At 39.4% G+C, this 11,094-nt stretch overlaps 1 pseudogene; it reads left to right on the top strand.

Annotated features, from left to right (window-relative positions):
- Nucleotides 1–1,996: 1,996 nt before the first annotated feature.
- On the top strand, nt 1,997–2,198 carry LOC119630533 (U1 spliceosomal RNA; annotated as a pseudogene).
- Nucleotides 2,199–11,094: the final 8,896 nt, after the last annotated feature.

Genomic DNA, 11,094 nt, shown 5'->3' with positions numbered 1-11,094 from the left:
AACCAAAAAATAATACATTTTTCTGTTTTCTTCGGTAATTCCTTCCTTCTTTAATTGAGCGCTCAGTGGGGTTCTTTGACTAACCTGAGCGAAATCTAGATGGGTGTCTGTATTTTGTGGGTTCTTGTTCGTGATGCTACGAGGGGTATAAAATAAATAGCGATGATACGATACATTCTCCTTGGAAAAAAGTGTCAGACGTAGCCCGAAAATATAAGAATAATAAAAAAGCAATCATACATCTTTTGTTTTAAATAAATAGAAGTCATTTTCTTGCGTTATGTCGGAACGTAAAAATAGATATAATTAAAGTTCGCGCGATAATAAAATGTGTCTGTTCGAAGAATTTTACTACAGAGCTGGTAAATCAAAACTTGATAGCAACACTAGGGGTTCATGTTTCTCCATATTAGACGGTTACGTGTTGTGCTGAGTTCAAGCGAGGAAGAACTTCCATTAAAGACGACCCTCGCACGGAACAAATGATTAAAAAAGTTGAAAACATTGTCTTGGCGGGTCGTCGTGTTAGTGTTTTTTATGTAGCAGAAGAAACTAATATTTCTATAGAAGTGTCCATAAAATTTTACAGAATCATTTGGGTATGAAGAATGTGCAAGGACGCTGGCTGACCAGAATTTTTTCTGCAGAACCAAAGAAAGGAGGAAGGAGACTGAGAATTTGCTTTTTTGGTTTTGTTACAATAAGATCTTGACCGATTTTCCGACAAAAATCGGTACCACTAACCAGTGGTACTTACTTACTTGGGTTTTTGTGATACTTATGTATCGAGCCTATGGACGAAAACTGGCTTCACCATAATGACCCAGAAACGAGAAAACAGTCCAGACTATTATCTCCCGACTTTGAAGAAATTCAAGGCGATTCTATCCGCCAGTAAGATCATGGGCTGTTTTTTTCTGGACCAGCCAAGAGGTGGTAATGATCGAATACCTTCATTCTTGTAGGCTGGATAAATAACAAATTGATGGAATATCTTCCATATTGACCGTACCTACCTCCTAGTGATTTCTACCGATTTCTGCTAAAGATTTAGGGGTGTAGATTTAAAGATGATAACGCCGAAAAATAAACTAACATTTAATACAAGATAATTGCGTTATATACTCATTACCACTTTTCATTGAACACCCCTACGTACTTACCTGTCGTATAGGTAACGTAGAGATATGAGTGACAATCTGTTATAGCTATTAATAGTACTATTTTTATGAAGGAAGGATGTCTGGTGGCTCGGCGGCCTTTCCAGTTTCACCAGGACAGGTGGTTAATAGTACTCCTCATAATTAGGTAGGAAGCGGCTTGGCTCTGCCCCTGGCATTGCTGACGTCCATGAGCGACGGTAATCACTTATCATCAGGTGGGCCGGATGCTCTTCTACCCAGAAGGGCAATAAAAAATTCCTATAAAAATTTTCATATAAAAATATGAAATTTTAAAATTGCTGAGTTACGTCACTTTTATTTTTATTGATAAATATACAATAATCATGGTTATTATGGATTACAGATATTATATTATTCTTGAGATAACGTGAATAAAAGACGATAGTGACCGATGTGCGTGCGACGTGTAACTTTGAGGTTGTTCGTAAACGAATGGCCTAATTAATGGGTACGACGTCCGGCCTGATTGCATCGAGTGCTATGGATGTTCCCAGGTTGGAACTCCACGACAGGGGCCTATTTGTCTATATATACACACACACGCACACGTTTTTATGTACACAAATTACTCGTGGAATGGCGTCTTGGAAACACGCTGGGTAGGTACCACAACCTGAATTTTTGGAACGAAGTTCCTTATGGGACGATGTGGAGGGGTACCCTAACTGGGAGAAAACGTCCGTAACGTAAGATTTTTTCTATTTAATCTACTATTAACAGATGTACGCTGCACATAAATTCAACAATTCCTGAATCGCGGTGACGAGATGCAACACAATTGATAGACGTTCTCGTATTTCTCTAGCTAAATCATACTTATCTGGCGTAGGGGATACCGTGAGCATGCAGGCGGTTCCCCCAGGGCGAGGCTGCTCCATTGCACTGCGGAGTGGTTGACCCTTGCGATTTTTTTTTATTTTTATTAATAAAAAATATATACCCGAACAATTATTTTCTTTATACCTCGAATAGAACTTAAAATTAATATTTTTATAATAAGGAACTTCGTTCCTATCCGGTGTCCCACGACACCACACATCTTTTTTTTAGGGAGGAGGGATACTTGGAGTTCTGTAGGCCTTTCCAGTTTCACCAGGACAGGTAGGCGTGCACTCAGCTAGAGTCTGCCCATTTCTGCCGTGATGCTGTAATGTGTTCCAGATGGAGGGAACGGAACTGCGGAAGTTTTTAGTTGGATTTCTTTAGTTGGTGGTGGTGGTTACAAGGTATGTGGCGCATTTATGTCGTATATGTCTATGGGCTCCAGTAACCACTTAACACCAGGTGGGCTGTGAGCTCGTCCACCCATCTAAGCAATAAAAAAAAGATTGGATAAAAAAAATTAGTTTTTTATAAACAATTAATTTTTATTTTTTAGTTTAAGTTTCATGACGTTTCGTAAATTATTTATTGATGTACATTCACGCAAATACAAGTTTCCAATTTGCTAAATGAAAAAAAAGAAGACGCTCAAATGTATTTGTTGTTTTGACTACCGAAAGTAAATAACGGGTTCAACTGTTTAAAATATTAAATTGTCATCGGTCCTTAAGGACCTTTATTAATAAAGTGCCAAATTTCGAGTTAATCCGACGTTTTGAAGGTGGTCAAAATCACGTTCAAAGATTCCTTTACATACTAACGGATAAAATGATATGGTAAAGTATAAAGGTAATAAAAACTTAATAAAAATCTATCATGATGTCCTAAGGCCGCTCTGAGAGATTGTTGGCTCACATCTCAAACAAGGCAACGCAATTAAGCAAATGTATGTTTTAGAGTCGTTTAAAATCACGACTTCTCCTCAGAGACGCGCTTCAACAGGCGCGAGTCGGCTCAGAGTTACAACATTCCTACAATATTATATTATTAAATGGTTATCATACCAATCAGCTTTCTATACAAGCTCCCTTGCACCTGGAGCCATTGTTTTAATGTAAATCACGTGTATATGACTAACGCGAACGTGTCCTGATTACGCGAGAATTAAAGATTCTAGATGTGCCATCTACGTTCTGTTTGTTGATGATATTATTATGTTCACAAAGTGGTTTGTAAGTAGAATAAATTACCGAAAATAGAAAATCAGTATAGAAATTATAGTTTTGATAATTTAATTCTGATGCTATTGGAGGTTCGTCGTCGTCTTGGCCTAAATGATAAGGAACTCCGTGGATTTGTATCGAGCGAAGTAATGGTGTACAAATCCGGCGTGAGGATACCAATTTTTCTAACTTAACAATAAATGTTCACGATTAACTTCCACGGTGAAGGAATAACATCGTGCATTAAAAATCAAACCCGCAAAATTTTATCTGCGTAGTTACTGGTGGTTCTACCACTGGTCTTGTGCAGTAGTGCGTTTTGGTTTGAAGGATGGGGCAATCGTTGTACTTTAAAAACTGAGACCTTAGAATTCATGTCTTAAAGTGGGTGATGGTATTTACTTTACACTTAACACCAGGTGGGCTTGTCCACCCCTGTAGGCAAAATAAAGACCAATACCAGTAACCAAGGCAATAAAATCCCTGAATCAAAAGGGTCTGGGCACGATTGTTTAGCTGATAGTGAACTTCCCTTGTTGCAAAGGTCGCAATAATAAGCCAAATTTTTTACTTCACAATACTATAACCCTAAATTACAGAAAACACCATACATTTTGATTTTCATAATAAACTTGAATGAAATGAAACAATCAATCTAAAATATAAACAATTTAAGACTGAAATAATATTAGTATTCAATGCGTCTCGAACACTTCTAGTACGAATTGTGTATTAAATAAAACTAATTCCATGACCGCACGTAACTCGGTAAGCGTACCACAAAACATGCCATGGCTTATTTAACGGCATAAATATGAGTAATCTAATGACTCACTGTTGTTTTTATGTTAATATCTTCAGATTTGGTGATCGAGGGTCATAGCGGTTAGCTACGCGCAGGGTCTGTGTGAACCTATTCACAGTTTTAGTTAGTTTGTAGGGTTGATTTTGTACTGTACTTGTTACATGTATACCCGTGTTTAGTTATTACTAGAGCTCATAGAGGTCACAAAGTGAATGCTCCTACCCAATCTATACCATATGGTCGACACCTCAATGGTACTCTTGAGTCTTTTGATCTGAAATGATTTTTTATTTATTATTGCATGGATGATGTATGGACGCATTGCATTTATTTTTTATATTGTGTCGATGAGCTCACGGCCCACCTGATGTTAAGTGATCACCGGAGCCCATAAACATCTAGAACGTACATTTTTTTTTTTATTGCTTTGATGAGTGGACGAGCTCACAGCCCACCTGGTGTTAAGTGGTTACTGGAGCCCATAGACATCTACAACGTAAATGCGCCACCCACCTTGAGATATAAGTTCTAAGGTCTCAGTATAGTTACAACGGCTGCCCCACCCTTCAAACCGAAACGCATTACTGCTTCACGGCAGAAATAGGCAGGCGCGAACTCACAAGAGGTCCTACCATCAGTAATAAAACTTTCTAAATAAAGTTTGCAAATCCTTGGAACAGAAATACCAGTAAGTAGTACCAACTTATCTTCTATCGATGATTCCTACTAAGTTTTTGTTCTAGATCGGACACATCATGAGCAGACCTGGACAGGTACCACTATATAATTGTTACTGCCGCGAAACAATCACGCGTTCTGTTTCGAAGAGTGAGACAGGTTTTATAAAAAGAGGTTATCTCGTGGTATCTGTGAGAGCTCCAGACGCCACATACATACATACATATATCTATATCTATCTATCTATATATACTTTTATCGCCAAAATTCCCTTGAAATGTTTTAAAACAAATGTTAAAATTTAATTATATTTAGTGCACCGCGAGGGTCGCGATACGAATCATCATAAATCCTAGCGATTACAGGGTAGATAGAGTCCTGTGACCTTCTGCGCTTAATGGTCGAAATATACATTGCACAGTACATGTGGACGTAGTGACTTAGTTCCGTTTTGACATCCCGATCTTTTACATTGTACAAGATTTGAAATCAGTGTGAATATCTCTGATTCATGTGGTGCTTCAGACTGTTGCTATTCGTGAATGGATGTCATTACAATCTTAACAATTATTTCGCGATGAAGATTAGCAGATCTCACGAATGCTAATAAAGATTTCTCATTATTGCCATTCTTCAAAGATCGTGCTAAAAATTAACTCTGCTTTTTTATCTTTTAAATCTGGCAATTCCACTTGAACTATTTTCAAATTCATGGACACTCTTCTAAGATTATTTTTCAGTAGCTGTGTAAGTAGGTAGATCTTAAGTAGTCAAGGTGATCTTGAACTAACGTGCTTGTGCAGTCTGTTTGGCAAGTTTTGGACTGGAAAGAAGTGTTTTTTTAGAAGGAGCTATTATTACTGGTGGCCCGGAGGTGCTTACGGTTTTACTAGACCAGGTGGGCGAAAAAGGGCTTAGACAAGAGAGGTGGGATTTGCTAACAGTTGCCCGAGCGCCACTGAAGCTTTCAGCTTTAACACTAGGAGCAGGCTTAGGGACCCCGGTAACCGTACTCGTCGAACTCGACAAAGAGTTCGTCGTGCAACCTAACCCATGCATCAGCCCGCTGAGTTTCTCGTCGGATCTTCTCAGCGGGTCGCGATTCCGATCCGATAGTAAATTCATTCGCGAAGCAGCTGCTCTTGAGTTGTTAGGTCTCCTTCGGAGGCACTCGGGCAGCTGTTAGCAAATCCCATCCCTCCTGGCTGAGCCTTTGTCGCCCACCTGTCCTGGTGAGCCCTTAAGAAGATCCGGCGAGAAACTCAGCGGGTTGATGTATGGATTAGAAGTGACACTTCACGTCGGACTCTTTGACGAGTTCGACGGGTACCAATACCAGGGAAGCATGCCTGTTTCTAATACTAAAGCTGCAGGCGTGCGTCTAAAGACAACGTGAGTGTATCGAGTGGAGAGAATAGTTAACTCCAATTTGTAAGAAGTTGGAACAGCGTCCCTAGCGGCAAACTTAGCAAACCTTCCAACTCTATACAAATTTGAGTTAACTTTTACGCTATCGAGAACGTTAAAAAACTCGCACTAAGCACACAGACCACCTTCTATTAAAAAGAAACTTCCGAATTGCTATTTATTACTACCAAATTAATATTTCATAGAACGTTTGCAAGATCATTAAACGCTTAAGTTAGAATTACAACACAATTTATATTTATTAAATTATCGGTTTGCTTTTGAACAATGCGTGACGTCACTTCTATTGACGATCATTAGTATTACTCATACAACCAAAGTTTTTGCGAGATATTTTGTATATTATTATTTGAAGTAAAATAATGTTCTACCTAGGTTATAATCGGTATCATTAGTACAGTAATTATGTATTATTAAACCAATTGTATTCATAAAGGTATTCAATATAATTCTATTTTGTTTTCACTTATTCACTGCAAGTTATTAAATCAGTTATTGTTCGACTGCACTCGCTGCAAGCGGTGGCACTGTGACAGACGGACTTACATCGAAGCTCGCTTAAGCCGTCCAGCGGTTTAATTGAGCTTTCATTGTGCTTTATTAAAGAGCTTTTCTTTCTGGGCCACTGCGCGTATTGTTAGATAGCTGTGTCAGCTTTTGTTGGAAAACTGTTTCTCGAGTGGGAATTTTACGTTTAGACTTTTGTTATTAACTGATGTACAGACACGACTTCTCTGTAAGTTGCGACATTGCGGCACTCACTATGAAAATAAAATTATACACACACAATGCAAAGTATTTAAAAGCTCTCAAAAATATTATGTCAAATAGATGATCTTAGATGGTGTTCGTATTGGAGAAGGCATGGGTATGTGATCACAGATATTCCACACCGCTTGAATACATGCAGGGCCTAATGGGTAAGTCGACCGGCGTATTCGTGTCGAGTGATACGCCTATGCCTGGGTTCAAATCCCGCATATCTATTTTGACTAAACTGTCGTATTCACAAAGGACTCTCAATGAAGGAAGGACGTATTAAAATCAAATCGGATATAATAAATTTTAATATCTACTAGTTTTATTGTGCCGTGTGCAGGTAGATTCAATCATTTTACTGGTGGTAGGACATCTTGTGAGCCCGCACGGGTAGGTACCACCGCCCTGCCTGTTTCTGCCGTGAAACAGTAATACGTTTCGGTTTGAAGGGGCAGCCGTTGTAAATATACTGAGACCTTAGAACACATATCTCAAAGGTGGGTGGAGGCATTTACGTTGTAGATGTCTATGGGCTCCTGTAACCACTTAAGACCAGGTGGGCTGTGAGCTCGTCCACTCATCTAAGCAATAAAAAAATATAATAAAACATGTATTATGACTAGTTCGCAAAGCAGCCAAATGGTTCGGTTTAAAGTTTGGAGTATTTGTGTACAATATGATTGAGAATTTGACCTCCGGGTGTCAAGATAGGTGCCGGTACTCCCGACATTATATCTATGGGTTTCGGTAATCACATAGCATGAGATAAACCGTGAACTTGTCCACGCATTTAGCGCAATAAAGAAGTCAATAAGTGTGAAGAAGTCCCGGCAAATAAATTTCTAGGTGTATTAATGACAGTTACTTTGATTTGCATTACATTACGTGCTGAATATTAATTATGTTTTTTTTATCGAAGTAAATAAGTATTTTTAGTTGTATTTTTCTAATAAGTGCATGACAATCAGTTGTGGTCGTTATTAGATTCTTCACACGCGGCTACATTCAGTACGTATTAGTATCGCGGTGGCCGCGACATGCATTTCGAGATGTCGTATCTCTGAATCGGGTAAGCATCACTGTTTTAGATTTAATCAGCTAGTTAAAGCTAAATACGGTCACAAAGAACCGCACCATAATGAATGGCGGTGCTATCTATTGTATTGAGCGGTAGTTAGTGACTAATCTATCATTACTCTAATTTTAAAGTGGGTTAAATATGCGTTTGAACAATAACGTAATAATTGACAGCCGCATTATTATTTTGTGTTTGTTTGTAGCGCGAGTCGGTAGGAGTATTGGCGGGATTGACAATCGCATGCACACAGACACACAACACACGCACATACAGTACACAATTTGTTTTATCTGATTTTATTTTTGTTTTTATCGCTTATTTTTTAATTTTTTTTTTATGTCTACATGGGTGGACGAGCTTACAGCTCACCTGGTGTTAAGTGGTTACTGGAGCCCATAGACATCTACGACGTAAATGCGCCACCCACCTTGAGATATACGTTCTAGGGTCTCAAGTATAGTTACAACGGCTGCCCCACCCTTCAAACCGAAACGCATTACTGCTTCACGGCGGTGTACCAGGGCGGTGCCTACCCGCGCGGACTCACAAGAGGTCCTACCACCAGTAAAAAATGTCCATATATGTCCATGTATGGTTGTTAAGAAATCTTTGTGTAAATACGTAAGTGGCTATTGAATTGACAACATGAAGTTATATAAAACTGTTAAACCATTGTATCATGAATTTACGAGTATAATATTACATATCGAGGCGATGCTGCTTTCACTGGAGAACACATCTCAAATCTGTTTCTAGCACATCGCGGTGATTGCAGAGTACACAATAAAAAATAAACTTAGTTAAAGAAAAAAATAGTTATGTGTGATCCAGTCTCAAGGGTGGGGTAGCCGTTGTACAATGCAACCGAAAAATCGACCTCATGTCTCAAGATTATTTTTATTGCCCTTGTAGGCAGACGAGCATACGGCCCACCTGATGGTAAGTAATTACCGTTGCCCATGGACTTCAGCAATGTCAGGGGCAGAGCCAAGCCGCTGCCTACCGCTTAATACTCTCCACAAGCCTCGTTTGAAGAAGAACATGTCATAGCGCTCAGGAAACACCGTGGAGGGGAGCTCATTCCATAGCCGGATGGTACGTGGCAAAATGGGGGCATTCAAGTTGTGATGACTACGGGCTCTGGCAACTACCTTACCGTAACCAGGTAGGCCGTGAGTTTGTTCACTCATCTAAGCAATAAGTATATAAATAAGCATCATCCGCGGAAGCCGCGAGGTGGCGTGTTATAAAATACAAAAAGTCGTCTCGTGCTCGGTCCGGAGTCGGCTCGTAATGCTCGATACGTCACGCGGCCGCTTAGTTTTCCTCCAGTGATCAATATTTTAAAGGGGGCAGTAGTTCAGTTGAGCGTTCAGTGTTTCCCTATGACGTGAACACGGAAAAAAATGTTTTATTTTATTTATTTATTATTTTCACAATACACATCATAAGCTTAAGATACATAAAAAAACACAAGTAAAAAGAAACAAAATCTGGCTTGCAACATAAGTTATGTGCGCACGACAAAACAAGACATATAGTGCTGAATTTGTACAACAACGTTCCTTACAATTACGACAAAACAACACGATAACGAAAACTAATCTAACTTATAACGTAAGGAAGAAAATATCACAATATAATACATTAAACAATTACATTAACCTACCTATTAATAACGTGGAGGATGCCCTTGAACATTTTTCTAAACGTAATTAACCTACAAGTAAAAATATCCAACTCTGTTGTATGTTATAGTCGTATGCAAATAACAGCGGATCCATGCAATAATCGAGTCCTCTTCATAATATCAGTTTTAAGTTTAGTTGACGGCGCGGCCCTTCTGAGGTCCAGTGATTCCACGAAGTTCAACCACGTCCCAGATTCGAGGCATTACGAGGGAGATTGGGATGAATTAGCATGTCAGCTACACTGCCTTTCAAAATGGAACCCGAAATTCCTTTGATGTAGGAATACATAGTCAGGAGTCAAACTAGAATGGGCGATGCAGGAGCAACTTTAAGGTAGTTCAATAGGGTTAGAATATCACCAGTGCGGATGGATGGCGGGGCGCTACTGGTGGTCGCATGACAAGATCGAGCTTCGAGAATAATTTCGAAGAGTCTTAGAGTACTGATACTGGTGGTAGGACCTCTCGTGAGTCCGTACGGGTAGGTACCACCGCCCTGTTTATTTCTGCCGTGAAATAGTAGAAGTTGGAAGGATGGGGCAGACGTTGTAGCTATACTGAGACCTTAGAACTTATATCTCAAGGTGGGTGGCGCATTTACGTTGTAGAGGTCTATGGGCTCTGGTAACCGCTTTATACCAGGTGGGCTGTGAGCTCGTCCACACATTAAGGCAATAAAAAAAAAATAGGTAGCGCCCTCTGTGAATTGATATTTTAACTTCACGTTTCATTTTTTCGTTTCATCGAGTTTGAAGTCACACCCAACGATTTTAAAGAAGTTTCACTTCAAAAAAGTACTTCCAGAGTCAGTTGACTTACACTTTGACTAGTAAAGAATTTATTATTATTTATTTCGAATAAGTTCTCCTCCAAGGATTTCCTCGAGCATGGCGTGTCCTTTTGAAGAGTTCTTAGCGGTAGGAAGTGGCTTCGACATGTCCCTGCCGATCTCCACGGAAAATGAGGTTAAATGTGAACTTACAATTGAGATTTGTTTACAGTGAGTAAAATTGACAAATAATGTTTCGAACAATCCTCTTATTGTCAGTTGGCAATGGAACCTACAAGGTCAAATCAATCGGCTCAGCCTGTAGGTACGTACTAGTGTAAATTCATTAATTGTCCTGTTTTTAGATTGTTTTATTGTCCTCGATGATCTTAATCTCTCGGTTTGTAAAATAATCGACTGAACAGAACATCGACAAAGATTATTGGATCGGGCTCTGACAAGCTTTTAATTCCTTAGACTGGTCAACGAACTCATGGACCACCTGGTGTTAAGTGACTACAGAAGCCCATGAACAACTACAGCCTAAATTCCGCCACTCGCCTTGAGACATGAGGTCTATCTAGTTCTAATTCTATTGTATAAGGGGGTCCAGTTCAGACGGGAACGTACTTCGCGACAAAAATAGGCAGGGCGGTGA

Source organism: Bombyx mori, chromosome 24, assembly GCF_030269925.1.
Source record: "Bombyx mori chromosome 24, ASM3026992v2".
In the NCBI taxonomy this organism is placed as follows: Eukaryota; Metazoa; Arthropoda; class Insecta; order Lepidoptera; family Bombycidae; genus Bombyx; species Bombyx mori.
The sequence above is the reverse complement of the archived record's forward strand: the minus strand, read 5'-3'. Positions and strand labels throughout refer to the sequence as shown.